Here is a 27,074-nt window from a genome sequence, read left to right as displayed (position 1 = left end):
ATTTGCCATGCAGTGGACTGCTAGTAGTAGCAGTAGTAGTAGAGTTAGCATCAGCAATAGAAGTGGCATCAGCAGCGGTAATAGTACCAGCAGATTTGTCCTGCAGTGGGCCAGTAGTGATAATAGAAGTAGCAGCCATAGCAGTAGTAGTAGTAGATTTGCCATACACAGGGCTAGTAGTATTGATACTAGTAGTAGAAGTAGTAGCAGCATCAGGAGTAGTAGTAGTAGTATTTTCAATGCACTGGACTACTAGTAGTAGCAGTAGTAGTAGCATTTGTACAAGCAGCAGCAGTAGTAGTAATAGTAGTAGTATTTGCCATGCATTGGGCTAGTAGTAGTAGTAAGAGTGGTAGCAATAGCAGTAGAAGTGGCAGCAGCAGGAGCAATTGGAGCAGCATATTTGACTTGCAGTGGGCCAGGAATAGTAGTAGAAGTAGCAGGAACAGCAATAATAGTAGTATATTTGCCATGCACTGGGCTAGTAGTATTGATAGTTGTAGTAGCGGAAGTAGCAGCAGCAGCACTAGTAGTAATAGTAGTAGTATTTGCTATATACTAGATTACTAGCATTAGCAGTAGTAGTAACATTACTATTAGCAGCAGTAGCTGTTGTAGTAATAGTAGTAGAATTTGCCATGCACTGGACTACTAGTAGTAGCAGTAGTAGTAGCAATAGTAGAAGCAGCAGCAGTAGTAGTAGTGTTAATATTTGCCATGCACTGGGCTATTAGTAGTAGTAGTATCAGCAGCACCTGTACAAGTAGCAGCAGCAGCAGTAGTAGCAGCAGTAGTAGTAATGGCAGCAGTGGTGGTAATAGTAGTAGTATTTGCCATGCACTGGCCTAGTAGTAGTAGTAGTAGTAGTAGTAGTAGTGGTAGAAACAGCAGTAGAAGTGGCATCAGCAGCAGTAATAGTGGCAGCATATTTGACCTGCAGAGGGCCAGAAATAGAAGTAGAAGAATCAGCAAGAGCAATAGTAGTAGCCGGCCCACGCTGCGTTAGGCGAAGCCCAACCGCAGACCGGGCCGGCCCTCCTGCCCGACAGCAGGTGGCCCGAAGCCAGTGGGAGCCAGCATTGTGTTGGTAAAGCCCCTTAGGCCCAGCAACGCCACCCTTGCCCCCACGCCACCGTCCGAGCTCAGGACCCCGCCCCAGGTGGCCGGCAGGCCCGGGGAAGCGGCCTGGGCCCTCGACAACGCTCCCGCGCCCGGCCATGGTGAAACGGCGGAGGGGCGGCTTTTTCCGTATGGAGCTGTGGAGAGCCAGCCCGGCAGACAGGTGGCGGCGCCGGGGCTGGGCTCCAGTGGGGGCGGCCAGGTGCAGGTCGAGGGGCTCGCGGGCCGCACGGACGGCCCCCGGGTCCGCGGCCACGTCTGGTTTCCGTCAGGCGGAAGCGTCTGGTGTGTCTCCGCCTTCCAGGGCCGCCTTCTGGCCGCCTGGCAGCTCAGGCAGGCAGGGAGCGCCCCATCAGAAGCTTGCTGTGGTGGGAGGGGCCTGAGGAGGTGGGGCTTGCATCTGTACCCGGCGGGGGCGGAGATAGCCGCGAACGCCGCGGGCGCCAAAAGGAGAAGGCGGAGCGGGAGGCAAAAAGCCTAGAGCACCCGGTCTTCCCTAGAGGTCTCCCATCCAAGTTCTAACCAGGCCCGACCCTGCTTAGCTTCCGCGATCGCGGCGAGATCGGGCCCTTCTAGGCTGGTGGGGCAGTAGATGCCGGCGGCGTCGCGGGCTGCCTCTTGAGGCGCAGCTTATCAGGCGCTTGGGCCTTACCGTCAGCCCAGCGGCCCACCCGTCCCGGCAGGGCCCCGCCGCCTGCCTAGGCCGGGGAACGGAGGTCTCGGGCACCTGGGGGTGGCGGAGGTGTTGGCGACCACCCAGCCCAGGGCGGGCGGGACCCAGCAAACTTTTCGGCGCTTGACGCCCCGCCCCAGATCCCGCAGGCCGCTCACGGGGAAGTGGCCCAGGAGGCTTCCGGGCCCGGGGACCGCGGTCCCTTGGGCATCCCACCTGCCCGCCCACGCTGCGCTAGGCGCAGCTCAGACGCATACCGGACCGGCCCTCCTGACCGACAGAAGCTGGCCCGAAGCCACTGCGAGCCACCATTGAGTTGGCACGGCCCCTAAGACCCAGCCACGCCACCTTCGCCCCCATGTCACCGTCCGAGCTCAGGACCCCGCCCCAGGTGGCCGGCAGGCCCAGGGAAGCGGCCTGGGCCCTCGACCCCGCTCCCGCGCCCGGCCATAATGAAACGGCGGAGGGGCGGCTTTTTCCGTATGGAGCTGTGGAGAGCCAGCCCGGCAGACAGGTGGCGGCGCCGGGGCTGGGCTCCAGTGGGGGCGGCCAGGTGCAGGTCGAGGGGCTCGCGGGCCGCACGGACGGCCCACGGGTCCCCGGCCACGTCTGGTTTCCGTCAGGCGGAAGCGTCTGGTGTGTCTCCACCTTCCAGGGCCGCCTTCTGGCCGCCTGGCCGCTCAGGCAGGCAGGGAGCGCCCCATCAGACGCTTGCTGTGGTGGGGGGGGCCTGAGGAGGTGGGGCTTGCATCTGTACCCGGCGGGGGCGGAGATAGCCGCGAACGCCGCGGGCGCCAAAAGGAGAAGGCGGAGCGGGAGGCAAAAAGCCTAGAGCACCCGGTCTTCCCTAGAGGTCTCCCATCCAAGTTCTAACCAGGCCCGACCCTGCTTAGCTTCCGCGATCGCGGCGAGATCGGGCCCTTCTAGGCTGGTTTGGCAGTAGATGCCGGCGGGGTCGCGGGCTGCCTCTTGAGGCGCAGCTTAGCGGGCGCTTGGGCCTTACCGCCAGCCCAGCGGCCCGCCCGTCCCGGCAGGGCCCCGCCGCCCGCCTAGGCCGGGGAACGGAGGTAGCAGCAGCAGTAGAAGTAGCAGCAGTAGTGGTAATAGAAGTAGTATTTGCCATGCACTGGGCTAGTAGTAATAGTAGTGGTAGTAGCAGCAGGAGAAGTGGCTGCAGCAGCAGGAGTAGTAGCACCATATATTCCCTGCAGAGGGCCAGTAGTAGTAGTAGCAGTAGCAGCAATTGAAGTAGTAGTAGTAGATTTGCCATGCAGTGGACTGCTAGTAGTAGCAGTAGTAGTAGAGTTAGCATCAGCAATAGAAGTGGCATCAGCAGCAGTAATAGTACCAGCAGATTTGTCCTGCAGTGGGCCAGTAGTGATAATAGAAGTAGCAGCCATAGCAGTAGTAGTAGTAGATTTGCCATACACAGGGCTAGTAGTATTGATACTAGTAGTAGAAGTAGTAGCAGCATCAGGAGTAGTAGTAGTAGTATTTTCAATGCACTGGACTACTAGTAGTAGCAGTAGTAGTAGCATTTGTACAAGCAGCAGCAGTAGTAGTAATAGTAGTAGTATTTGCCATGCATTGGGCTAGTAGTAGTAGTAAGAGTGGTAGCAATAGCAGTAGAAGTGGCAGCAGCAGGAGCAATTGGAGCAGCATATTTGACTTGCAGTGGGCCAGGAATAGTAGTAGAAGTAGCAGGAACAGCAATAATAGTAGTATATTTGCCATGCACTGGGCTAGTAGTATTGATAGTTGTAGTAGCGGAAGTAGCAGCAGCAGCACTAGTAGTAATAGTAGTAGTATTTGCCATATACTAGATTACTAGCATTAGCAGTAGTAGTAACATTACTATTAGCAGCAGTAGCTGTTGTAGTAATAGTAGTAGAATTTGCCATGCACTGGACTACTAGTAGTAGCAGTAGTAGTAGCAATAGTAGAAGCAGCAGCAGTAGTAGTAGTGTTAATATTTGCCATGCACTGGGCTATTAGTAGTAGTAGTATCAGCAGCACCTGTACAAGTAGCAGCAGCAGCAGTAGTAGCAGCAGTAGTAGTAATGGCAGCAGTGGTGGTAATAGTAGTAGTATTTGCCATGCACTGGCCTAGTAGTAGTAGTAGTAGTAGTAGTAGTGGTAGAAACAGCAGTAGAAGTGGCATCAGCAGCAGTAATAGTGGCAGCATATTTGACCTGCAGAGGGCCAGAAATAGAAGTAGAAGAATCAGCAAGAGCAATAGTAGTAGCCGGCCCACGCTGCGTTAGGCGAAGCCCAACCGCAGACCGGGCCGGCCCTCCTGCCCGACAGCAGGTGGCCCGAAGCCAGTGGGAGCCAGCATTGTGTTGGTAAAGCCCCTTAGGCCCAGCAACGCCACCCTTGCCCCCACGCCACCGTCCGAGCTCAGGACCCCGCCCCAGGTGGCCGGCAGGCCCGGGGAAGCGGCCTGGGCCCTCGACAACGCTCCCGCGCCCGGCCATGGTGAAACGGCGGAGGGGCGGCTTTTTCCGTATGGAGCTGTGGAGAGCCAGCCCGGCAGACAGGTGGCGGCGCCGGGGCTGGGCTCCAGTGGGGGCGGCCAGGTGCAGGTCGAGGGGCTCGCGGGCCGCACGGACGGCCCCCGGGTCCGCGGCCACGTCTGGTTTCCGTCAGGCGGAAGCGTCTGGTGTGTCTCCGCCTTCCAGGGCCGCCTTCTGGCCGCCTGGCAGCTCAGGCAGGCAGGGAGCGCCCCATCAGAAGCTTGCTGTGGTGGGAGGGGCCTGAGGAGGTGGGGCTTGCATCTGTACCCGGCGGGGGCGGAGATAGCCGCGAACGCCGCGGGCGCCAAAAGGAGAAGGCGGAGCGGGAGGCAAAAAGCCTAGAGCACCCGGTCTTCCCTAGAGGTCTCCCATCCAAGTTCTAACCAGGCCCGACCCTGCTTAGCTTCCGCGATCGCGGCGAGATCGGGCCCTTCTAGGCTGGTGGGGCAGTAGATGCCGGCGGCGTCGCGGGCTGCCTCTTGAGGCGCAGCTTATCAGGCGCTTGGGCCTTACCGTCAGCCCAGCGGCCCACCCGTCCCGGCAGGGCCCCGCCGCCTGCCTAGGCCGGGGAACGGAGGTCTCGGGCACCTGGGGGTGGCGGAGGTGTTGGCGACCACCCAGCCCAGGGCGGGCGGGACCCAGCAAACTTTTCGGCGCTTGACGCCCCGCCCCAGATCCCGCAGGCCGCTCACGGGGAAGTGGCCCAGGAGGCTTCCGGGCCCGGGGACCGCGGTCCCTTGGGCATCCCACCTGCCCGCCCACGCTGCGCTAGGCGCAGCTCAGACGCATACCGGACCGGCCCTCCTGACCGACAGAAGCTGGCCCGAAGCCACTGCGAGCCACCATTGAGTTGGCACGGCCCCTAAGACCCAGCCACGCCACCTTCGCCCCCATGTCACCGTCCGAGCTCAGGACCCCGCCCCAGGTGGCCGGCAGGCCCAGGGAAGCGGCCTGGGCCCTCGACCCCGCTCCCGCACCCGGCCATAATGAAACGGCGGAGGGGCGGCTTTTTCCGTATGGAGCTGTGGAGAGCCAGCCCGGCAGACAGGTGGCGGCGCCGGGGCTGGGCTCCAGTGGGGGCGGCCAGGTGCAGGTCGAGGGGCTCGCGGGCCGCACGGACGGCCCACGGGTCCCCGGCCACGTCTGGTTTCCGTCAGGCGGAAGCGTCTGGTGTGTCTCCACCTTCCAGGGCCGCCTTCTGGCCGCCTGGCCGCTCAGGCAGGCAGGGAGCGCCCCATCAGACGCTTGCTGTGGTGGGGGGGGCCTGAGGAGGTGGGGCTTGCATCTGTACCCGGCGGGGGCGGAGATAGCCGCGAACGCCGCGGGCGCCAAAAGGAGAAGGCGGAGCGGGAGGCAAAAAGCCTAGAGCACCCGGTCTTCCCTAGAGGTCTCCCATCCAAGTTCTAACCAGGCCCGACCCTGCTTAGCTTCCGCGATCGCGGCGAGATCGGGCCCTTCTAGGCTGGTTTGGCAGTAGATGCCGGCGGGGTCGCGGGCTGCCTCTTGAGGCGCAGCTTAGCGGGCGCTTGGGCCTTACCGCCAGCCCAGCGGCCCGCCCGTCCCGGCAGGGCCCCGCCGCCCGCCTAGGCCGGGGAACGGAGGTAGCAGCAGCAGTAGAAGTAGCAGCAGTAGTGGTAATAGAAGTAGTATTTGCCATGCACTGGGCTAGTAGTAATAGTAGTGGTAGTAGCAGCAGGAGAAGTGGCTGCAGCAGCAGGAGTAGTAGCACCATATATTCCCTGCAGAGGGCCAGTAGTAGTAGTAGCAGTAGCAGCAATTGAAGTAGTAGTAGTAGATTTGCCATGCAGTGGACTGCTAGTAGTAGCAGTAGTAGTAGAGTTAGCATCAGCAATAGAAGTGGCATCAGCAGCAGTAATAGTACCAGCAGATTTGTCCTGCAGTGGGCCAGTAGTGATAATAGAAGTAGCAGCCATAGCAGTAGTAGTAGTAGATTTGCCATACACAGGGCTAGTAGTATTGATACTAGTAGTAGAAGTAGTAGCAGCATCAGGAGTAGTAGTAGTAGTATTTTCAATGCACTGGACTACTAGTAGTAGCAGTAGTAGTAGCATTTGTACAAGCAGCAGCAGTAGTAGTAATAGTAGTAGTATTTGCCATGCATTGGGCTAGTAGTAGTAGTAAGAGTGGTAGCAATAGCAGTAGAAGTGGCAGCAGCAGGAGCAATTGGAGCAGCATATTTGACTTGCAGTGGGCCAGGAATAGTAGTAGAAGTAGCAGGAACAGCAATAATAGTAGTATATTTGCCATGCACTGGGCTAGTAGTATTGATAGTTGTAGTAGCGGAAGTAGCAGCAGCAGCACTAGTAGTAATAGTAGTAGTATTTGCTATATACTAGATTACTAGCATTAGCAGTAGTAGTAACATTACTATTAGCAGCAGTAGCTGTTGTAGTAATAGTAGTAGAATTTGCCATGCACTGGACTACTAGTAGTAGCAGTAGTAGTAGCAATAGTAGAAGCAGCAGCAGTAGTAGTAGTGTTAATATTTGCCATGCACTGGGCTATTAGTAGTAGTAGTATCAGCAGCACCTGTACAAGTAGCAGCAGCAGCAGTAGTAGCAGCAGTAGTAGTAATGGCAGCAGTGGTGGTAATAGTAGTAGTATTTGCCATGCACTGGCCTAGTAGTAGTAGTAGTAGTAGTAGTAGTGGTAGAAACAGCAGTAGAAGTGGCATCAGCAGCAGTAATAGTGGCAGCATATTTGACCTGCAGAGGGCCAGAAATAGAAGTAGAAGAATCAGCAAGAGCAATAGTAGTAGCCGGCCCACGCTGCGTTAGGCGAAGCCCAACCGCAGACCGGGCCGGCCCTCCTGCCCGACAGCAGGTGGCCCGAAGCCAGTGGGAGCCAGCATTGTGTTGGTAAAGCCCCTTAGGCCCAGCAACGCCACCCTTGCCCCCACGCCACCGTCCGAGCTCAGGACCCCGCCCCAGGTGGCCGGCAGGCCCGGGGAAGCGGCCTGGGCCCTCGACAACGCTCCCGCGCCCGGCCATGGTGAAACGGCGGAGGGGCGGCTTTTTCCGTATGGAGCTGTGGAGAGCCAGCCCGGCAGACAGGTGGCGGCGCCGGGGCTGGGCTCCAGTGGGGGCGGCCAGGTGCAGGTCGAGGGGCTCGCGGGCCGCACGGACGGCCCCCGGGTCCGCGGCCACGTCTGGTTTCCGTCAGGCGGAAGCGTCTGGTGTGTCTCCGCCTTCCAGGGCCGCCTTCTGGCCGCCTGGCAGCTCAGGCAGGCAGGGAGCGCCCCATCAGAAGCTTGCTGTGGTGGGAGGGGCCTGAGGAGGTGGGGCTTGCATCTGTACCCGGCGGGGGCGGAGATAGCCGCGAACGCCGCGGGCGCCAAAAGGAGAAGGCGGAGCGGGAGGCAAAAAGCCTAGAGCACCCGGTCTTCCCTAGAGGTCTCCCATCCAAGTTCTAACCAGGCCCGACCCTGCTTAGCTTCCGCGATCGCGGCGAGATCGGGCCCTTCTAGGCTGGTGGGGCAGTAGATGCCGGCGGCGTCGCGGGCTGCCTCTTGAGGCGCAGCTTATCAGGCGCTTGGGCCTTACCGTCAGCCCAGCGGCCCACCCGTCCCGGCAGGGCCCCGCCGCCTGCCTAGGCCGGGGAACGGAGGTCTCGGGCACCTGGGGGTGGCGGAGGTGTTGGCGACCACCCAGCCCAGGGCGGGCGGGACCCAGCAAACTTTTCGGCGCTTGACGCCCCGCCCCAGATCCCGCAGGCCGCTCACGGGGAAGTGGCCCAGGAGGCTTCCGGGCCCGGGGACCGCGGTCCCTTGGGCATCCCACCTGCCCGCCCACGCTGCGCTAGGCGCAGCTCAGACGCATACCGGACCGGCCCTCCTGACCGACAGAAGCTGGCCCGAAGCCACTGCGAGCCACCATTGAGTTGGCACGGCCCCTAAGACCCAGCCACGCCACCTTCGCCCCCATGTCACCGTCCGAGCTCAGGACCCCGCCCCAGGTGGCCGGCAGGCCCAGGGAAGCGGCCTGGGCCCTCGACCCCGCTCCCGTGCCCGGCCATAATGAAACGGCGGAGGGGCGGCTTTTTCCGTATGGAGCTGTGGAGAGCCAGCCCGGCAGACAGGTGGCGGCGCCGGGGCTGGGCTCCAGTGGGGGCGGCCAGGTGCAGGTCGAGGGGCTCGCGGGCCGCACGGACGGCCCACGGGTCCCCGGCCACGTCTGGTTTCCGTCAGGCGGAAGCGTCTGGTGTGTCTCCACCTTCCAGGGCCGCCTTCTGGCCGCCTGGCCGCTCAGGCAGGCAGGGAGCGCCCCATCAGACGCTTGCTGTGGTGGGGGGGGCCTGAGGAGGTGGGGCTTGCATCTGTACCCGGCGGGGGCGGAGATAGCCGCGAACGCCGCGGGCGCCAAAAGGAGAAGGCGGAGCGGGAGGCAAAAAGCCTAGAGCACCCGGTCTTCCCTAGAGGTCTCCCATCCAAGTTCTAACCAGGCCCGACCCTGCTTAGCTTCCGCGATCGCGGCGAGATCGGGCCCTTCTAGGCTGGTTTGGCAGTAGATGCCGGCGGGGTCGCGGGCTGCCTCTTGAGGCGCAGCTTAGCGGGCGCTTGGGCCTTACCGCCAGCCCAGCGGCCCGCCCGTCCCGGCAGGGCCCCGCCGCCCGCCTAGGCCGGGGAACGGAGGTAGCAGCAGCAGTAGAAGTAGCAGCAGTAGTGGTAATAGAAGTAGTATTTGCCATGCACTGGGCTAGTAGTAATAGTAGTGGTAGTAGCAGCAGGAGAAGTGGCTGCAGCAGCAGGAGTAGTAGCACCATATATTCCCTGCAGAGGGCCAGTAGTAGTAGTAGCAGTAGCAGCAATTGAAGTAGTAGTAGTAGATTTGCCATGCAGTGGACTGCTAGTAGTAGCAGTAGTAGTAGAGTTAGCATCAGCAATAGAAGTGGCATCAGCAGCAGTAATAGTACCAGCAGATTTGTCCTGCAGTGGGCCAGTAGTGATAATAGAAGTAGCAGCCATAGCAGTAGTAGTAGTAGATTTGCCATACACAGGGCTAGTAGTATTGATACTAGTAGTAGAAGTAGTAGCAGCATCAGGAGTAGTAGTAGTAGTATTTTCAATGCACTGGACTACTAGTAGTAGCAGTAGTAGTAGCATTTGTACAAGCAGCAGCAGTAGTAGTAATAGTAGTAGTATTTGCCATGCATTGGGCTAGTAGTAGTAGTAAGAGTGGTAGCAATAGCAGTAGAAGTGGCAGCAGCAGGAGCAATTGGAGCAGCATATTTGACTTGCAGTGGGCCAGGAATAGTAGTAGAAGTAGCAGGAACAGCAATAATAGTAGTATATTTGCCATGCACTGGGCTAGTAGTATTGATAGTTGTAGTAGCGGAAGTAGCAGCAGCAGCACTAGTAGTAATAGTAGTAGTATTTGCCATATACTAGATTACTAGCATTAGCAGTAGTAGTAACATTACTATTAGCAGCAGTAGCTGTTGTAGTAATAGTAGTAGAATTTGCCATGCACTGGACTACTAGTAGTAGCAGTAGTAGTAGCAATAGTAGAAGCAGCAGCAGTAGTAGTAGTGTTAATATTTGCCATGCACTGGGCTATTAGTAGTAGTAGTATCAGCAGCACCTGTACAAGTAGCAGCAGCAGCAGTAGTAGCAGCAGTAGTAGTAATGGCAGCAGTGGTGGTAATAGTAGTAGTATTTGCCATGCACTGGCCTAGTAGTAGTAGTAGTAGTAGTAGTAGTGGTAGAAACAGCAGTAGAAGTGGCATCAGCAGCAGTAATAGTGGCAGCATATTTGACCTGCAGAGGGCCAGAAATAGAAGTAGAAGAATCAGCAAGAGCAATAGTAGTAGCCGGCCCACGCTGCGTTAGGCGAAGCCCAACCGCAGACCGGGCCGGCCCTCCTGCCCGACAGCAGGTGGCCCGAAGCCAGTGGGAGCCAGCATTGTGTTGGTAAAGCCCCTTAGGCCCAGCAACGCCACCCTTGCCCCCACGCCACCGTCCGAGCTCAGGACCCCGCCCCAGGTGGCCGGCAGGCCCGGGGAAGCGGCCTGGGCCCTCGACAACGCTCCCGCGCCCGGCCATGGTGAAACGGCGGAGGGGCGGCTTTTTCCGTATGGAGCTGTGGAGAGCCAGCCCGGCAGACAGGTGGCGGCGCCGGGGCTGGGCTCCAGTGGGGGCGGCCAGGTGCAGGTCGAGGGGCTCGCGGGCCGCACGGACGGCCCCCGGGTCCGCGGCCACGTCTGGTTTCCGTCAGGCGGAAGCGTCTGGTGTGTCTCCGCCTTCCAGGGCCGCCTTCTGGCCGCCTGGCAGCTCAGGCAGGCAGGGAGCGCCCCATCAGAAGCTTGCTGTGGTGGGAGGGGCCTGAGGAGGTGGGGCTTGCATCTGTACCCGGCGGGGGCGGAGATAGCCGCGAACGCCGCGGGCGCCAAAAGGAGAAGGCGGAGCGGGAGGCAAAAAGCCTAGAGCACCCGGTCTTCCCTAGAGGTCTCCCATCCAAGTTCTAACCAGGCCCGACCCTGCTTAGCTTCCGCGATCGCGGCGAGATCGGGCCCTTCTAGGCTGGTGGGGCAGTAGATGCCGGCGGCGTCGCGGGCTGCCTCTTGAGGCGCAGCTTATCAGGCGCTTGGGCCTTACCGTCAGCCCAGCGGCCCACCCGTCCCGGCAGGGCCCCGCCGCCTGCCTAGGCCGGGGAACGGAGGTCTCGGGCACCTGGGGGTGGCGGAGGTGTTGGCGACCACCCAGCCCAGGGCGGGCGGGACCCAGCAAACTTTTCGGCGCTTGACGCCCCGCCCCAGATCCCGCAGGCCGCTCACGGGGAAGTGGCCCAGGAGGCTTCCGGGCCCGGGGACCGCGGTCCCTTGGGCATCCCACCTGCCCGCCCACGCTGCGCTAGGCGCAGCTCAGACGCATACCGGACCGGCCCTCCTGACCGACAGAAGCTGGCCCGAAGCCACTGCGAGCCACCATTGAGTTGGCACGGCCCCTAAGACCCAGCCACGCCACCTTCGCCCCCATGTCACCGTCCGAGCTCAGGACCCCGCCCCAGGTGGCCGGCAGGCCCAGGGAAGCGGCCTGGGCCCTCGACCCCGCTCCCGCGCCCGGCCATAATGAAACGGCGGAGGGGCGGCTTTTTCCGTATGGAGCTGTGGAGAGCCAGCCCGGCAGACAGGTGGCGGCGCCGGGGCTGGGCTCCAGTGGGGGCGGCCAGGTGCAGGTCGAGGGGCTCGCGGGCCGCACGGACGGCCCACGGGTCCCCGGCCACGTCTGGTTTCCGTCAGGCGGAAGCGTCTGGTGTGTCTCCACCTTCCAGGGCCGCCTTCTGGCCGCCTGGCCGCTCAGGCAGGCAGGGAGCGCCCCATCAGACGCTTGCTGTGGTGGGGGGGGCCTGAGGAGGTGGGGCTTGCATCTGTACCCGGCGGGGGCGGAGATAGCCGCGAACGCCGCGGGCGCCAAAATGAGAAGGCGGAGCGGGAGGCAAAAAGCCTAGAGCACCCGGTCTTCCCTAGAGGTCTCCCATCCAAGTTCTAACCAGGCCCGACCCTGCTTAGCTTCCGCGATCGCGGCGAGATCGGGCCCTTCTAGGCTGGTTTGGCAGTAGATGCCGGCGGGGTCGCGGGCTGCCTCTTGAGGCGCAGCTTAGCGGGCGCTTGGGCCTTACCGCCAGCCCAGCGGCCCGCCCGTCCCGGCAGGGCCCCGCCGCCCGCCTAGGCCGGGGAACGGAGGTAGCAGCAGCAGTAGAAGTAGCAGCAGTAGTGGTAATAGAAGTAGTATTTGCCATGCACTGGGCTAGTAGTAATAGTAGTGGTAGTAGCAGCAGGAGAAGTGGCTGCAGCAGCAGGAGTAGTAGCACCATATATTCCCTGCAGAGGGCCAGTAGTAGTAGTAGCAGTAGCAGCAATTGAAGTAGTAGTAGTAGATTTGCCATGCAGTGGACTGCTAGTAGTAGCAGTAGTAGTAGAGTTAGCATCAGCAATAGAAGTGGCATCAGCAGCGGTAATAGTACCAGCAGATTTGTCCTGCAGTGGGCCAGTAGTGATAATAGAAGTAGCAGCCATAGCAGTAGTAGTAGTAGATTTGCCATACACAGGGCTAGTAGTATTGATACTAGTAGTAGAAGTAGTAGCAGCATCAGGAGTAGTAGTAGTAGTATTTTCAATGCACTGGACTACTAGTAGTAGCAGTAGTAGTAGCATTTGTACAAGCAGCAGCAGTAGTAGTAATAGTAGTAGTATTTGCCATGCATTGGGCTAGTAGTAGTAGTAAGAGTGGTAGCAATAGCAGTAGAAGTGGCAGCAGCAGGAGCAATTGGAGCAGCATATTTGACTTGCAGTGGGCCAGGAATAGTAGTAGAAGTAGCAGGAACAGCAATAATAGTAGTATATTTGCCATGCACTGGGCTAGTAGTATTGATAGTTGTAGTAGCGGAAGTAGCAGCAGCAGCACTAGTAGTAATAGTAGTAGTATTTGCCATATACTAGATTACTAGCATTAGCAGTAGTAGTAACATTACTATTAGCAGCAGTAGCTGTTGTAGTAATAGTAGTAGAATTTGCCATGCACTGGACTACTAGTAGTAGCAGTAGTAGTAGCAATAGTAGAAGCAGCAGCAGTAGTAGTAGTGTTAATATTTGCCATGCACTGGGCTATTAGTAGTAGTAGTATCAGCAGCACCTGTACAAGTAGCAGCAGCAGCAGTAGTAGCAGCAGTAGTAGTAATGGCAGCAGTGGTGGTAATAGTAGTAGTATTTGCCATGCACTGGCCTAGTAGTAGTAGTAGTAGTAGTAGTAGTGGTAGAAACAGCAGTAGAAGTGGCATCAGCAGCAGTAATAGTGGCAGCATATTTGACCTGCAGAGGGCCAGAAATAGAAGTAGAAGAATCAGCAAGAGCAATAGTAGTAGCCGGCCCACGCTGCGTTAGGCGAAGCCCAACCGCAGACCGGGCCGGCCCTCCTGCCCGACAGCAGGTGGCCCGAAGCCAGTGGGAGCCAGCATTGTGTTGGTAAAGCCCCTTAGGCCCAGCAACGCCACCCTTGCCCCCACGCCACCGTCCGAGCTCAGGACCCCGCCCCAGGTGGCCGGCAGGCCCGGGGAAGCGGCCTGGGCCCTCGACAACGCTCCCGCGCCCGGCCATGGTGAAACGGCGGAGGGGCGGCTTTTTCCGTATGGAGCTGTGGAGAGCCAGCCCGGCAGACAGGTGGCGGCGCCGGGGCTGGGCTCCAGTGGGGGCGGCCAGGTGCAGGTCGAGGGGCTCGCGGGCCGCACGGACGGCCCCCGGGTCCGCGGCCACGTCTGGTTTCCGTCAGGCGGAAGCGTCTGGTGTGTCTCCGCCTTCCAGGGCCGCCTTCTGGCCGCCTGGCAGCTCAGGCAGGCAGGGAGCGCCCCATCAGAAGCTTGCTGTGGTGGGAGGGGCCTGAGGAGGTGGGGCTTGCATCTGTACCCGGCGGGGGCGGAGATAGCCGCGAACGCCGCGGGCGCCAAAAGGAGAAGGCGGAGCGGGAGGCAAAAAGCCTAGAGCACCCGGTCTTCCCTAGAGGTCTCCCATCCAAGTTCTAACCAGGCCCGACCCTGCTTAGCTTCCGCGATCGCGGCGAGATCGGGCCCTTCTAGGCTGGTGGGGCAGTAGATGCCGGCGGCGTCGCGGGCTGCCTCTTGAGGCGCAGCTTATCAGGCGCTTGGGCCTTACCGTCAGCCCAGCGGCCCACCCGTCCCGGCAGGGCCCCGCCGCCTGCCTAGGCCGGGGAACGGAGGTCTCGGGCACCTGGGGGTGGCGGAGGTGTTGGCGACCACCCAGCCCAGGGCGGGCGGGACCCAGCAAACTTTTCGGCGCTTGACGCCCCGCCCCAGATCCCGCAGGCCGCTCACGGGGAAGTGGCCCAGGAGGCTTCCGGGCCCGGGGACCGCGGTCCCTTGGGCATCCCACCTGCCCGCCCACGCTGCGCTAGGCGCAGCTCAGACGCATACCGGACCGGCCCTCCTGACCGACAGAAGCTGGCCCGAAGCCACTGCGAGCCACCATTGAGTTGGCACGGCCCCTAAGACCCAGCCACGCCACCTTCGCCCCCATGTCACCGTCCGAGCTCAGGACCCCGCCCCAGGTGGCCGGCAGGCCCAGGGAAGCGGCCTGGGCCCTCGACCCCGCTCCCGCGCCCGGCCATAATGAAACGGCGGAGGGGCGGCTTTTTCCGTATGGAGCTGTGGAGAGCCAGCCCGGCAGACAGGTGGCGGCGCCGGGGCTGGGCTCCAGTGGGGGCGGCCAGGTGCAGGTCGAGGGGCTCGCGGGCCGCACGGACGGCCCACGGGTCCCCGGCCACGTCTGGTTTCCGTCAGGCGGAAGCGTCTGGTGTGTCTCCACCTTCCAGGGCCGCCTTCTGGCCGCCTGGCCGCTCAGGCAGGCAGGGAGCGCCCCATCAGACGCTTGCTGTGGTGGGGGGGGCCTGAGGAGGTGGGGCTTGCATCTGTACCCGGCGGGGGCGGAGATAGCCGCGAACGCCGCGGGCGCCAAAATGAGAAGGCGGAGCGGGAGGCAAAAAGCCTAGAGCACCCGGTCTTCCCTAGAGGTCTCCCATCCAAGTTCTAACCAGGCCCGACCCTGCTTAGCTTCCGCGATCGCGGCGAGATCGGGCCCTTCTAGGCTGGTTTGGCAGTAGATGCCGGCGGGGTCGCGGGCTGCCTCTTGAGGCGCAGCTTAGCGGGCGCTTGGGCCTTACCGCCAGCCCAGCGGCCCGCCCGTCCCGGCAGGGCCCCGCCGCCCGCCTAGGCCGGGGAACGGAGGTAGCAGCAGCAGTAGAAGTAGCAGCAGTAGTGGTAATAGAAGTAGTATTTGCCATGCACTGGGCTAGTAGTAATAGTAGTGGTAGTAGCAGCAGGAGAAGTGGCTGCAGCAGCAGGAGTAGTAGCACCATATATTCCCTGCAGAGGGCCAGTAGTAGTAGTAGCAGTAGCAGCAATTGAAGTAGTAGTAGTAGATTTGCCATGCAGTGGACTGCTAGTAGTAGCAGTAGTAGTAGAGTTAGCATCAGCAATAGAAGTGGCATCAGCAGCGGTAATAGTACCAGCAGATTTGTCCTGCAGTGGGCCAGTAGTGATAATAGAAGTAGCAGCCATAGCAGTAGTAGTAGTAGATTTGCCATACACAGGGCTAGTAGTATTGATACTAGTAGTAGAAGTAGTAGCAGCATCAGGAGTAGTAGTAGTAGTATTTTCAATGCACTGGACTACTAGTAGTAGCAGTAGTAGTAGCATTTGTACAAGCAGCAGCAGTAGTAGTAATAGTAGTAGTATTTGCCATGCATTGGGCTAGTAGTAGTAGTAAGAGTGGTAGCAATAGCAGTAGAAGTGGCAGCAGCAGGAGCAATTGGAGCAGCATATTTGACTTGCAGTGGGCCAGGAATAGTAGTAGAAGTAGCAGGAACAGCAATAATAGTAGTATATTTGCCATGCACTGGGCTAGTAGTATTGATAGTTGTAGTAGCGGAAGTAGCAGCAGCAGCACTAGTAGTAATAGTAGTAGTATTTGCCATATACTAGATTACTAGCATTAGCAGTAGTAGTAACATTACTATTAGCAGCAGTAGCTGTTGTAGTAATAGTAGTAGAATTTGCCATGCACTGGACTACTAGTAGTAGCAGTAGTAGTAGCAATAGTAGAAGCAGCAGCAGTAGTAGTAGTGTTAATATTTGCCATGCACTGGGCTATTAGTAGTAGTAGTATCAGCAGCACCTGTACAAGTAGCAGCAGCAGCAGTAGTAGCAGCAGTAGTAGTAATGGCAGCAGTGGTGGTAATAGTAGTAGTATTTGCCATGCACTGGCCTAGTAGTAGTAGTAGTAGTAGTAGTAGTGGTAGAAACAGCAGTAGAAGTGGCATCAGCAGCAGTAATAGTGGCAGCATATTTGACCTGCAGAGGGCCAGAAATAGAAGTAGAAGAATCAGCAAGAGCAATAGTAGTAGCCGGCCCACGCTGCGTTAGGCGAAGCCCAACCGCAGACCGGGCCGGCCCTCCTGCCCGACAGCAGGTGGCCCGAAGCCAGTGGGAGCCAGCATTGTGTTGGTAAAGCCCCTTAGGCCCAGCAACGCCACCCTTGCCCCCACGCCACCGTCCGAGCTCAGGACCCCGCCCCAGGTGGCCGGCAGGCCCGGGGAAGCGGCCTGGGCCCTCGACAACGCTCCCGCGCCCGGCCATGGTGAAACGGCGGAGGGGCGGCTTTTTCCGTATGGAGCTGTGGAGAGCCAGCCCGGCAGACAGGTGGCGGCGCCGGGGCTGGGCTCCAGTGGGGGCGGCCAGGTGCAGGTCGAGGGGCTCGCGGGCCGCACGGACGGCCCCCGGGTCCGCGGCCACGTCTGGTTTCCGTCAGGCGGAAGCGTCTGGTGTGTCTCCGCCTTCCAGGGCCGCCTTCTGGCCGCCTGGCAGCTCAGGCAGGCAGGGAGCGCCCCATCAGAAGCTTGCTGTGGTGGGAGGGGCCTGAGGAGGTGGGGCTTGCATCTGTACCCGGCGGGGGCGGAGATAGCCGCGAACGCCGCGGGCGCCAAAAGGAGAAGGCGGAGCGGGAGGCAAAAAGCCTAGAGCACCCGGTCTTCCCTAGAGGTCTCCCATCCAAGTTCTAACCAGGCCCGACCCTGCTTAGCTTCCGCGATCGCGGCGAGATCGGGCCCTTCTAGGCTGGTGGGGCAGTAGATGCCGGCGGCGTCGCGGGCTGCCTCTTGAGGCGCAGCTTATCAGGCGCTTGGGCCTTACCGTCAGCCCAGCGGCCCACCCGTCCCGGCAGGGCCCCGCCGCCTGCCTAGGCCGGGGAACGGAGGTCTCGGGCACCTGGGGGTGGCGGAGGTGTTGGCGACCACCCAGCCCAGGGCGGGCGGGACCCAGCAAACTTTTCGGCGCTTGACGCCCCGCCCCAGATCCCGCAGGCCGCTCACGGGGAAGTGGCCCAGGAGGCTTCCGGGCCCGGGGACCGCGGTCCCTTGGGCATCCCACCTGCCCGCCCACGCTGCGCTAGGCGCAGCTCAGACGCATACCGGACCGGCCCTCCTGACCGACAGAAGCTGGCCCGAAGCCACTGCGAGCCACCATTGAGTTGGCACGGCCCCTAAGACCCAGCCACGCCACCTTCGCCCCCATGTCACCGTCCGAGCTCAGGACCCCGCCCCAGGTGGCCGGCAGGCCCAGGGAAGCGGCCTGGGCCCTCGACCCCGCTCCCGCGCCCGGCCATAATGAAACGGCGGAGGGGCGGCTTTTTCCGTATGGAGCTGTGGAGAGCCAGCCCGGCAGACAGGTGGCGGCGCCGGGGCTGGGCTCCAGTGGGGGCGGCCAGGTGCAGGTCGAGGGGCTCGCGGGCCGCACGGACGGCCCACGGGTCCCCGGCCACGTCTGGTTTCCGTCAGGCGGAAGCGTCTGGTGTGTCTCCACCTTCCAGGGCCGCCTTCTGGCCGCCTGGCCGCTCAGGCAGGCAGGGAGCGCCCCATCAGACGCTTGCTGTGGTGGGGGGGGCCTGAGGAGGTGGGGCTTGCATCTGTACCCGGCGGGGGCGGAGATAGCCGCGAACGCCGCGGGCGCCAAAAGGAGAAGGCGGAGCGGGAGGCAAAAAGCCTAGAGCACCCGGTCTTCCCTAGAGGTCTCCCATCCAAGTTCTAACCAGGCCCGACCCTGCTTAGCTTCCGCGATCGCGGCGAGATCGGGCCCTTCTAGGCTGGTTTGGCAGTAGATGCCGGCGGGGTCGCGGGCTGCCTCTTGAGGCGCAGCTTAGCGGGCGCTTGGGCCTTACCGCCAGCCCAGCGGCCCGCCCGTCCCGGCAGGGCCCCGCCGCCCGCCTAGGCCGGGGAACGGAGGTAGCAGCAGCAGTAGAAGTAGCAGCAGTAGTGGTAATAGAAGTAGTATTTGCCATGCACTGGGCTAGTAGTAATAGTAGTGGTAGTAGCAGCAGGAGAAGTGGCTGCAGCAGCAGGAGTAGTAGCACCATATATTCCCTGCAGAGGGCCAGTAGTAGTAGTAGCAGTAGCAGCAATTGAAGTAGTAGTAGTAGATTTGCCATGCAGTGGACTGCTAGTAGTAGCAGTAGTAGTAGAGTTAGCATCAGCAATAGAAGTGGCATCAGCAGCGGTAATAGTACCAGCAGATTTGTCCTGCAGTGGGCCAGTAGTGATAATAGAAGTAGCAGCCATAGCAGTAGTAGTAGTAGATTTGCCATACACAGGGCTAGTAGTATTGATACTAGTAGTAGAAGTAGTAGCAGCATCAGGAGTAGTAGTAGTAGTATTTTCAATGCACTGGACTACTAGTAGTAGCAGTAGTAGTAGCATTTGTACAAGCAGCAGCAGTAGTAGTAATAGTAGTAGTATTTGCCATGCATTGGGCTAGTAGTAGTAGTAAGAGTGGTAGCAATAGCAGTAGAAGTGGCAGCAGCAGGAGCAATTGGAGCAGCATATTTGACTTGCAGTGGGCCAGGAATAGTAGTAGAAGTAGCAGGAACAGCAATAATAGTAGTATATTTGCCATGCACTGGGCTAGTAGTATTGATAGTTGTAGTAGCGGAAGTAGCAGCAGCAGCACTAGTAGTAATAGTAGTAGTATTTGCTATATACTAGATTACTAGCATTAGCAGTAGTAGTAACATTACTATTAGCAGCAGTAGCTGTTGTAGTAATAGTAGTAGAATTTGCCATGCACTGGACTACTAGTAGTAGCAGTAGTAGTAGCAATAGTAGAAGCAGCAGCAGTAGTAGTAGTGTTAATATTTGCCATGCACTGGGCTATTAGTAGTAGTAGTATCAGCAGCACCTGTACAAGTAGCAGCAGCAGCAGTAGTAGCAGCAGTAGTAGTAATGGCAGCAGTGGTGGTAATAGTAGTAGTATTTGCCATGCACTGGCCTAGTAGTAGTAGTAGTAGTAGTAGTAGTGGTAGAAACAGCAGTAGAAGTGGCATCAGCAGCAGTAATAGTGGCAGCATATTTGACCTGCAGAGGGCCAGAAATAGAAGTAGAAGAATCAGCAAGAGCAATAGTAGTAGCCGGCCCACGCTGCGTTAGGCGAAGCCCAACCGCAGACCGGGCCGGCCCTCCTGCCCGACAGCAGGTGGCCCGAAGCCAGTGGGAGCCAGCATTGTGTTGGTAAAGCCCCTTAGGCCCAGCAACGCCACCCTTGCCCCCACGCCACCGTCCGAGCTCAGGACCCCGCCCCAGGTGGCCGGCAGGCCCGGGGAAGCGGCCTGGGCCCTCGACAACGCTCCCGCGCCCGGCCATGGTGAAACGGCGGAGGGGCGGCTTTTTCCGTATGGAGCTGTGGAGAGCCAGCCCGGCAGACAGGTGGCGGCGCCGGGGCTGGGCTCCAGTGGGGGCGGCCAGGTGCAGGTCGAGGGGCTCGCGGGCCGCACGGACGGCCCCCGGGTCCGCGGCCACGTCTGGTTTCCGTCAGGCGGAAGCGTCTGGTGTGTCTCCGCCTTCCAGGGCCGCCTTCTGGCCGCCTGGCAGCTCAGGCAGGCAGGGAGCGCCCCATCAGAAGCTTGCTGTGGTGGGAGGGGCCTGAGGAGGTGGGGCTTGCATCTGTACCCGGCGGGGGCGGAGATAGCCGCGAACGCCGCGGGCGCCAAAAGGAGAAGGCGGAGCGGGAGGCAAAAAGCCTAGAGCACCCGGTCTTCCCTAGAGGTCTCCCATCCAAGTTCTAACCAGGCCCGACCCTGCTTAGCTTCCGCGATCGCGGCGAGATCGGGCCCTTCTAGGCTGGTGGGGCAGTAGATGCCGGCGGCGTCGCGGGCTGCCTCTTGAGGCGCAGCTTATCAGGCGCTTGGGCCTTACCGTCAGCCCAGCGGCCCACCCGTCCCGGCAGGGCCCCGCCGCCTGCCTAGGCCGGGGAACGGAGGTCTCGGGCACCTGGGGGTGGCGGAGGTGTTGGCGACCACCCAGCCCAGGGCGGGCGGGACCCAGCAAACTTTTCGGCGCTTGACGCCCCGCCCCAGATCCCGCAGGCCGCTCACGGGGAAGTGGCCCAGGAGGCTTCCGGGCCCGGGGACCGCGGTCCCTTGGGCATCCCACCTGCCCGCCCACGCTGCGCTAGGCGCAGCTCAGACGCATACCGGACCGGCCCTCCTGACCGACAGAAGCTGGCCCGAAGCCACTGCGAGCCACCATTGAGTTGGCACGGCCCCTAAGACCCAGCCACGCCACCTTCGCCCCCATGTCACCGTCCGAGCTCAGGACCCCGCCCCAGGTGGCCGGCAGGCCCAGGGAAGCGGCCTGGGCCCTCGACCCCGCTCCCGCGCCCGGCCATAATGAAACGGCGGAGGGGCGGCTTTTTCCGTATGGAGCTGTGGAGAGCCAGCCCGGCAGACAGGTGGCGGCGCCGGGGCTGGGCTCCAGTGGGGGCGGCCAGGTGCAGGTCGAGGGGCTCGCGGGCCGCACGGACGGCCCACGGGTCCCCGGCCACGTCTGGTTTCCGTCAGGCGGAAGCGTCTGGTGTGTCTCCACCTTCCAGGGCCGCCTTCTGGCCGCCTGGCCGCTCAGGCAGGCAGGGAGCGCCCCATCAGACGCTTGCTGTGGTGGGGGGGGCCTGAGGAGGTGGGGCTTGCATCTGTACCCGGCGGGGGCGGAGATAGCCGCGAACGCCGCGGGCGCCAAAAGGAGAAGGCGGAGCGGGAGGCAAAAAGCCTAGAGCACCCGGTCTTCCCTAGAGGTCTCCCATCCAAGTTCTAACCAGGCCCGACCCTGCTTAGCTTCCGCGATCGCGGCGAGATCGGGCCCTTCTAGGCTGGTTTGGCAGTAGATGCCGGCGGGGTCGCGGGCTGCCTCTTGAGGCGCAGCTTAGCGGGCGCTTGGGCCTTACCGCCAGCCCAGCGGCCCGCCCGTCCCGGCAGGGCCCCGCCGCCCGCCTAGGCCGGGGAACGGAGGTAGCAGCAGCAGTAGAAGTAGCAGCAGTAGTGGTAATAGAAGTAGTATTTGCCATGCACTGGGCTAGTAGTAATAGTAGTGGTAGTAGCAGCAGGAGAAGTGGCTGCAGCAGCAGGAGTAGTAGCACCATATATTCCCTGCAGAGGGCCAGTAGTAGTAGTAGCAGTAGCAGCAATTGAAGTAGTAGTAGTAGATTTGCCATGCAGTGGACTGCTAGTAGTAGCAGTAGTAGTAGAGTTAGCATCAGCAATAGAAGTGGCATCAGCAGCGGTAATAGTACCAGCAGATTTGTCCTGCAGTGGGCCAGTAGTGATAATAGAAGTAGCAGCCATAGCAGTAGTAGTAGTAGATTTGCCATACACAGGGCTAGTAGTATTGATACTAGTAGTAGAAGTAGTAGCAGCATCAGGAGTAGTAGTAGTAGTATTTTCAATGCACTGGACTACTAGTAGTAGCAGTAGTAGTAGCATTTGTACAAGCAGCAGCAGTAGTAGTAATAGTAGTAGTATTTGCCATGCATTGGGCTAGTAGTAGTAGTAAGAGTGGTAGCAATAGCAGTAGAAGTGGCAGCAGCAGGAGCAATTGGAGCAGCATATTTGACTTGCAGTGGGCCAGGAATAGTAGTAGAAGTAGCAGGAACAGCAATAATAGTAGTATATTTGCCATGCACTGGGCTAGTAGTATTGATAGTTGTAGTAGCGGAAGTAGCAGCAGCAGCACTAGTAGTAATAGTAGTAGTATTTGCTATATACTAGATTACTAGCATTAGCAGTAGTAGTAACATTACTATTAGCAGCAGTAGCTGTTGTAGTAATAGTAGTAGAATTTGCCATGCACTGGACTACTAGTAGTAGCAGTAGTAGTAGCAATAGTAGAAGCAGCAGCAGTAGTAGTAGTGTTAATATTTGCCATGCACTGGGCTATTAGTAGTAGTAGTATCAGCAGCACCTGTACAAGTAGCAGCAGCAGCAGTAGTAGCAGCAGTAGTAGTAATGGCAGCAGTGGTGGTAATAGTAGTAGTATTTGCCATGCACTGGCCTAGTAGTAGTAGTAGTAGTAGTAGTAGTGGTAGAAACAGCAGTAGAAGTGGCATCAGCAGCAGTAATAGTGGCAGCATATTTGACCTGCAGAGGGCCAGAAATAGAAGTAGAAGAATCAGCAAGAGCAATAGTAGTAGCCGGCCCACGCTGCGTTAGGCGAAGCCCAACCGCAGACCGGGCCGGCCCTCCTGCCCGACAGCAGGTGGCCCGAAGCCAGTGGGAGCCAGCATTGTGTTGGTAAAGCCCCTTAGGCCCAGCAACGCCACCCTTGCCCCCACGCCACCGTCCGAGCTCAGGACCCCGCCCCAGGTGGCCGGCAGGCCCGGGGAAGCGGCCTGGGCCCTCGACAACGCTCCCGCGCCCGGCCATGGTGAAACGGCGGAGGGGCGGCTTTTTCCGTATGGAGCTGTGGAGAGCCAGCCCGGCAGACAGGTGGCGGCGCCGGGGCTGGGCTCCAGTGGGGGCGGCCAGGTGCAGGTCGAGGGGCTCGCGGGCCGCACGGACGGCCCCCGGGTCCGCGGCCACGTCTGGTTTCCGTCAGGCGGAAGCGTCTGGTGTGTCTCCGCCTTCCAGGGCCGCCTTCTGGCCGCCTGGCAGCTCAGGCAGGCAGGGAGCGCCCCATCAGAAGCTTGCTGTGGTGGGAGGGGCCTGAGGAGGTGGGGCTTGCATCTGTACCCGGCGGGGGCGGAGATAGCCGCGAACGCCGCGGGCGCCAAAAGGAGAAGGCGGAGCGGGAGGCAAAAAGCCTAGAGCACCCGGTCTTCCCTAGAGGTCTCCCATCCAAGTTCTAACCAGGCCCGACCCTGCTTAGCTTCCGCGATCGCGGCGAGATCGGGCCCTTCTAGGCTGGTGGGGCAGTAGATGCCGGCGGCGTCGCGGGCTGCCTCTTGAGGCGCAGCTTATCAGGCGCTTGGGCCTTACCGTCAGCCCAGCGGCCCACCCGTCCCGGCAGGGCCCCGCCGCCTGCCTAGGCCGGGGAACGGAGGTCTCGGGCACCTGGGGGTGGCGGAGGTGTTGGCGACCACCCAGCCCAGGGCGGGCGGGACCCAGCAAACTTTTCGGCGCTTGACGCCCCGCCCCAGATCCCGCAGGCCGCTCACGGGGAAGTGGCCCAGGAGGCTTCCGGGCCCGGGGACCGCGGTCCCTTGGGCATCCCACCTGCCCGCCCACGCTGCGCTAGGCGCAGCTCAGACGCATACCGGACCGGCCCTCCTGACCGACAGAAGCTGGCCCGAAGCCACTGCGAGCCACCATTGAGTTGGCACGGCCCCTAAGACCCAGCCACGCCACCTTCGCCCCCATGTCACCGTCCGAGCTCAGGACCCCGCCCCAGGTGGCCGGCAGGCCCAGGGAAGCGGCCTGGGCCCTCGACCCCGCTCCCGCGCCCGGCCATAATGAAACGGCGGAGGGGCGGCTTTTTCCGTATGGAGCTGTGGAGAGCCAGCCCGGCAGACAGGTGGCGGCGCCGGGGCTGGGCTCCAGTGGGGGCGGCCAGGTGCAGGTCGAGGGGCTCGCGGGCCGCACGGACGGCCCACGGGTCCCCGGCCACGTCTGGTTTCCGTCAGGCGGAAGCGTCTGGTGTGTCTCCACCTTCCAGGGCCGCCTTCTGGCCGCCTGGCCGCTCAGGCAGGCAGGGAGCGCCCCATCAGACGCTTGCTGTGGTGGGGGGGGCCTGAGGAGGTGGGGCTTGCATCTGTACCCGGCGGGGGCGGAGATAGCCGCGAACGCCGCGGGCGCCAAAAGGAGAAGGCGGAGCGGGAGGCAAAAAGCCTAGAGCACCCGGTCTTCCCTAGAGGTCTCCCATCCAAGTTCTAACCAGGCCCGACCCTGCTTAGCTTCCGCGATCGCGGCGAGATCGGGCCCTTCTAGGCTGGTTTGGCAGTAGATGCCGGCGGGGTCGCGGGCTGCCTCTTGAGGCGCAGCTTAGCGGGCGCTTGGGCCTTACCGCCAGCCCAGCGGCCCGCCCGTCCCGGCAGGGCCCCGCCGCCCGCCTAGGCCGGGGAACGGAGGTAGCAGCAGCAGTAGAAGTAGCAGCAGTAGTGGTAATAGAAGTAGTATTTGCCATGCACTGGGCTAGTAGTAATAGTAGTGGTAGTAGCAGCAGGAGAAGTGGCTGCAGCAGCAGGAGTAGTAGCACCATATATTCCCTGCAGAGGGCCAGTAGTAGTAGTAGCAGTAGCAGCAATTGAAGTAGTAGTAGTAGATTTGCCATGCAGTGGACTGCTAGTAGTAGCAGTAGTAGTAGAGTTAGCATCAGCAATAGAAGTGGCATCAGCAGCAGTAATAGTACCAGCAGATTTGTCCTGCAGTGGGCCAGTAGTGATAATAGAAGTAGCAGCCATAGCAGTAGTAGTAGTAGATTTGCCATACACAGGGCTAGTAGTATTGATACTAGTAGTAGAAGTAGTAGCAGCATCAGGAGTAGTAGTAGTAGTATTTTCAATGCACTGGACTACTAGTAGTAGCAGTAGTAGTAGCATTTGTACAAGCAGCAGCAGTAGTAGTAATAGTAGTAGTATTTGCCATGCATTGGGCTAGTAGTAGTAGTAAGAGTGGTAGCAATAGCAGTAGAAGTGGCAGCAGCAGGAGCAATTGGAGCAGCATATTTGACTTGCAGTGGGCCAGGAATAGTAGTAGAAGTAGCAGGAACAGCAATAATAGTAGTATATTTGCCATGCACTGGGCTAGTAGTATTGATAGTTGTAGTAGCGGAAGTAGCAGCAGCAGCACTAGTAGTAATAGTAGTAGTATTTGCCATATACTAGATTACTAGCATTAGCAGTAGTAGTAACATTACTATTAGCAGCAGTAGCTGTTGTAGTAATAGTAGTAGAATTTGCCATGCACTGGACTACTAGTAGTAGCAGTAGTAGTAGCAATAGTAGAAGCAGCAGCAGTAGTAGTAGTGTTAATATTTGCCATGCACTGGGCTATTAGTAGTAGTAGTATCAGCAGCACCTGTACAAGTAGCAGCAGCAGCAGTAGTAGCAGCAGTAGTAGTAATGGCAGCAGTGGTGGTAATAGTAGTAGTATTTGCCATGCACTGGCCTAGTAGTAGTAGTAGTAGTAGTAGTAGTGGTAGAAACAGCAGTAGAAGTGGCATCAGCAGCAGTAATAGTGGCAGCATATTTGACCTGCAGAGGGCCAGAAATAGAAGTAGAAGAATCAGCAAGAGCAATAGTAGTAGCCGGCCCACGCTGCGTTAGGCGAAGCCCAACCGCAGACCGGGCCGGCCCTCCTGCCCGACAGCAGGTGGCCCGAAGCCAGTGGGAGCCAGCATTGTGTTGGTAAAGCCCCTTAGGCCCAGCAACGCCACCCTTGCCCCCACGCCACCGTCCGAGCTCAGGACCCCGCCCCAGGTGGCCGGCAGGCCCGGGGAAGCGGCCTGGGCCCTCGACAACGCTCCCGCGCCCGGCCATGGTGAAACGGCGGAGGGGCGGCTTTTTCCGTATGGAGCTGTGGAGAGCCAGCCCGGCAGACAGGTGGCGGCGCCGGGGCTGGGCTCCAGTGGGGGCGGCCAGGTGCAGGTCGAGGGGCTCGCGGGCCGCACGGACGGCCCCCGGGTCCGCGGCCACGTCTGGTTTCCGTCAGGCGGAAGCGTCTGGTGTGTCTCCGCCTTCCAGGGCCGCCTTCTGGCCGCCTGGCAGCTCAGGCAGGCAGGGAGCGCCCCATCAGAAGCTTGCTGTGGTGGGAGGGGCCTGAGGAGGTGGGGCTTGCATCTGTACCCGGCGGGGGCGGAGATAGCCGCGAACGCCGCGGGCGCCAAAAGGAGAAGGCGGAGCGGGAGGCAAAAAGCCTAGAGCACCCGGTCTTCCCTAGAGGTCTCCCATCCAAGTTCTAACCAGGCCCGACCCTGCTTAGCTTCCGCGATCGCGGCGAGATCGGGCCCTTCTAGGCTGGTGGGGCAGTAGATGCCGGCGGCGTCGCGGGCTGCCTCTTGAGGCGCAGCTTATCAGGCGCTTGGGCCTTACCGTCAGCCCAGCGGCCCACCCGTCCCGGCAGGGCCCCGCCGCCTGCCTAGGCCGGGGAACGGAGGTCTCGGGCACCTGGGGGTGGCGGAGGTGTTGGCGACCACCCAGCCCAGGGCGGGCGCGACCCAGCAAACTTTTCGGCGCTTGACGCCCCGCCCCAGATCCCGCAGGCCGCTCACGGGGAAGTGGCCCAGGAGGCTTCCGGGCCCGGGGACCGCGGTCCCTTGGGCATCCCACCTGCCCGCCCACGCTGCGCTAGGCGCAGCTCAGACGCATACCGGACCGGCCCTCCTGACCGACAGAAGCTGGCCCGAAGCCACTGCGAGCCACCATTGAGTTGGCACGGCCCCTAAGACCCAGCCACGCCACCTTCGCCCCCATGTCACCGTCCGAGCTCAGGACCCCGCCCCAGGTGGCCGGCAGGCCCAGGGAAGCGGCCTGGGCCCTCGACCCCGCTCCCGCGCCCGGCCATAATGAAACGGCGGAGGGGCGGCTTTTTCCGTATGGAGCTGTGGAGAGCCAGCCCGGCAGACAGGTGGCGGCGCCGGGGCTGGGCTCCAGTGGGGGCGGCCAGGTGCAGGTCGAGGGGCTCGCGGGCCGCACGGACGGCCCACGGGTCCCCGGCCACGTCTGGTTTCCGTCAGGCGGAAGCGTCTGGTGTGTCTCCACCTTCCAGGGCCGCCTTCTGGCCGCCTGGCCGCTCAGGCAGGCAGGGAGCGCCCCATCAGACGCTTGCTGTGGTGGGGGGGGCCTGAGGAGGTGGGGCTTGCATCTGTACCCGGCGGGGGCGGAGATAGCCGCGAACGCCGCGGGCGCCAAAAGGAGAAGGCGGAGCGGGAGGCAAAAAGCCTAGAGCACCCGGTCTTCCCTAGAGGTCTCCCATCCAAGTTCTAACCAGGCCCG

This window comes from Delphinus delphis, chromosome 9 (assembly GCF_949987515.2).
Source record: "Delphinus delphis chromosome 9, mDelDel1.2, whole genome shotgun sequence".
NCBI lineage: Eukaryota > Metazoa > Chordata > Mammalia > Artiodactyla > Delphinidae > Delphinus > Delphinus delphis.
This window is presented reverse-complemented; position numbering follows the sequence as displayed.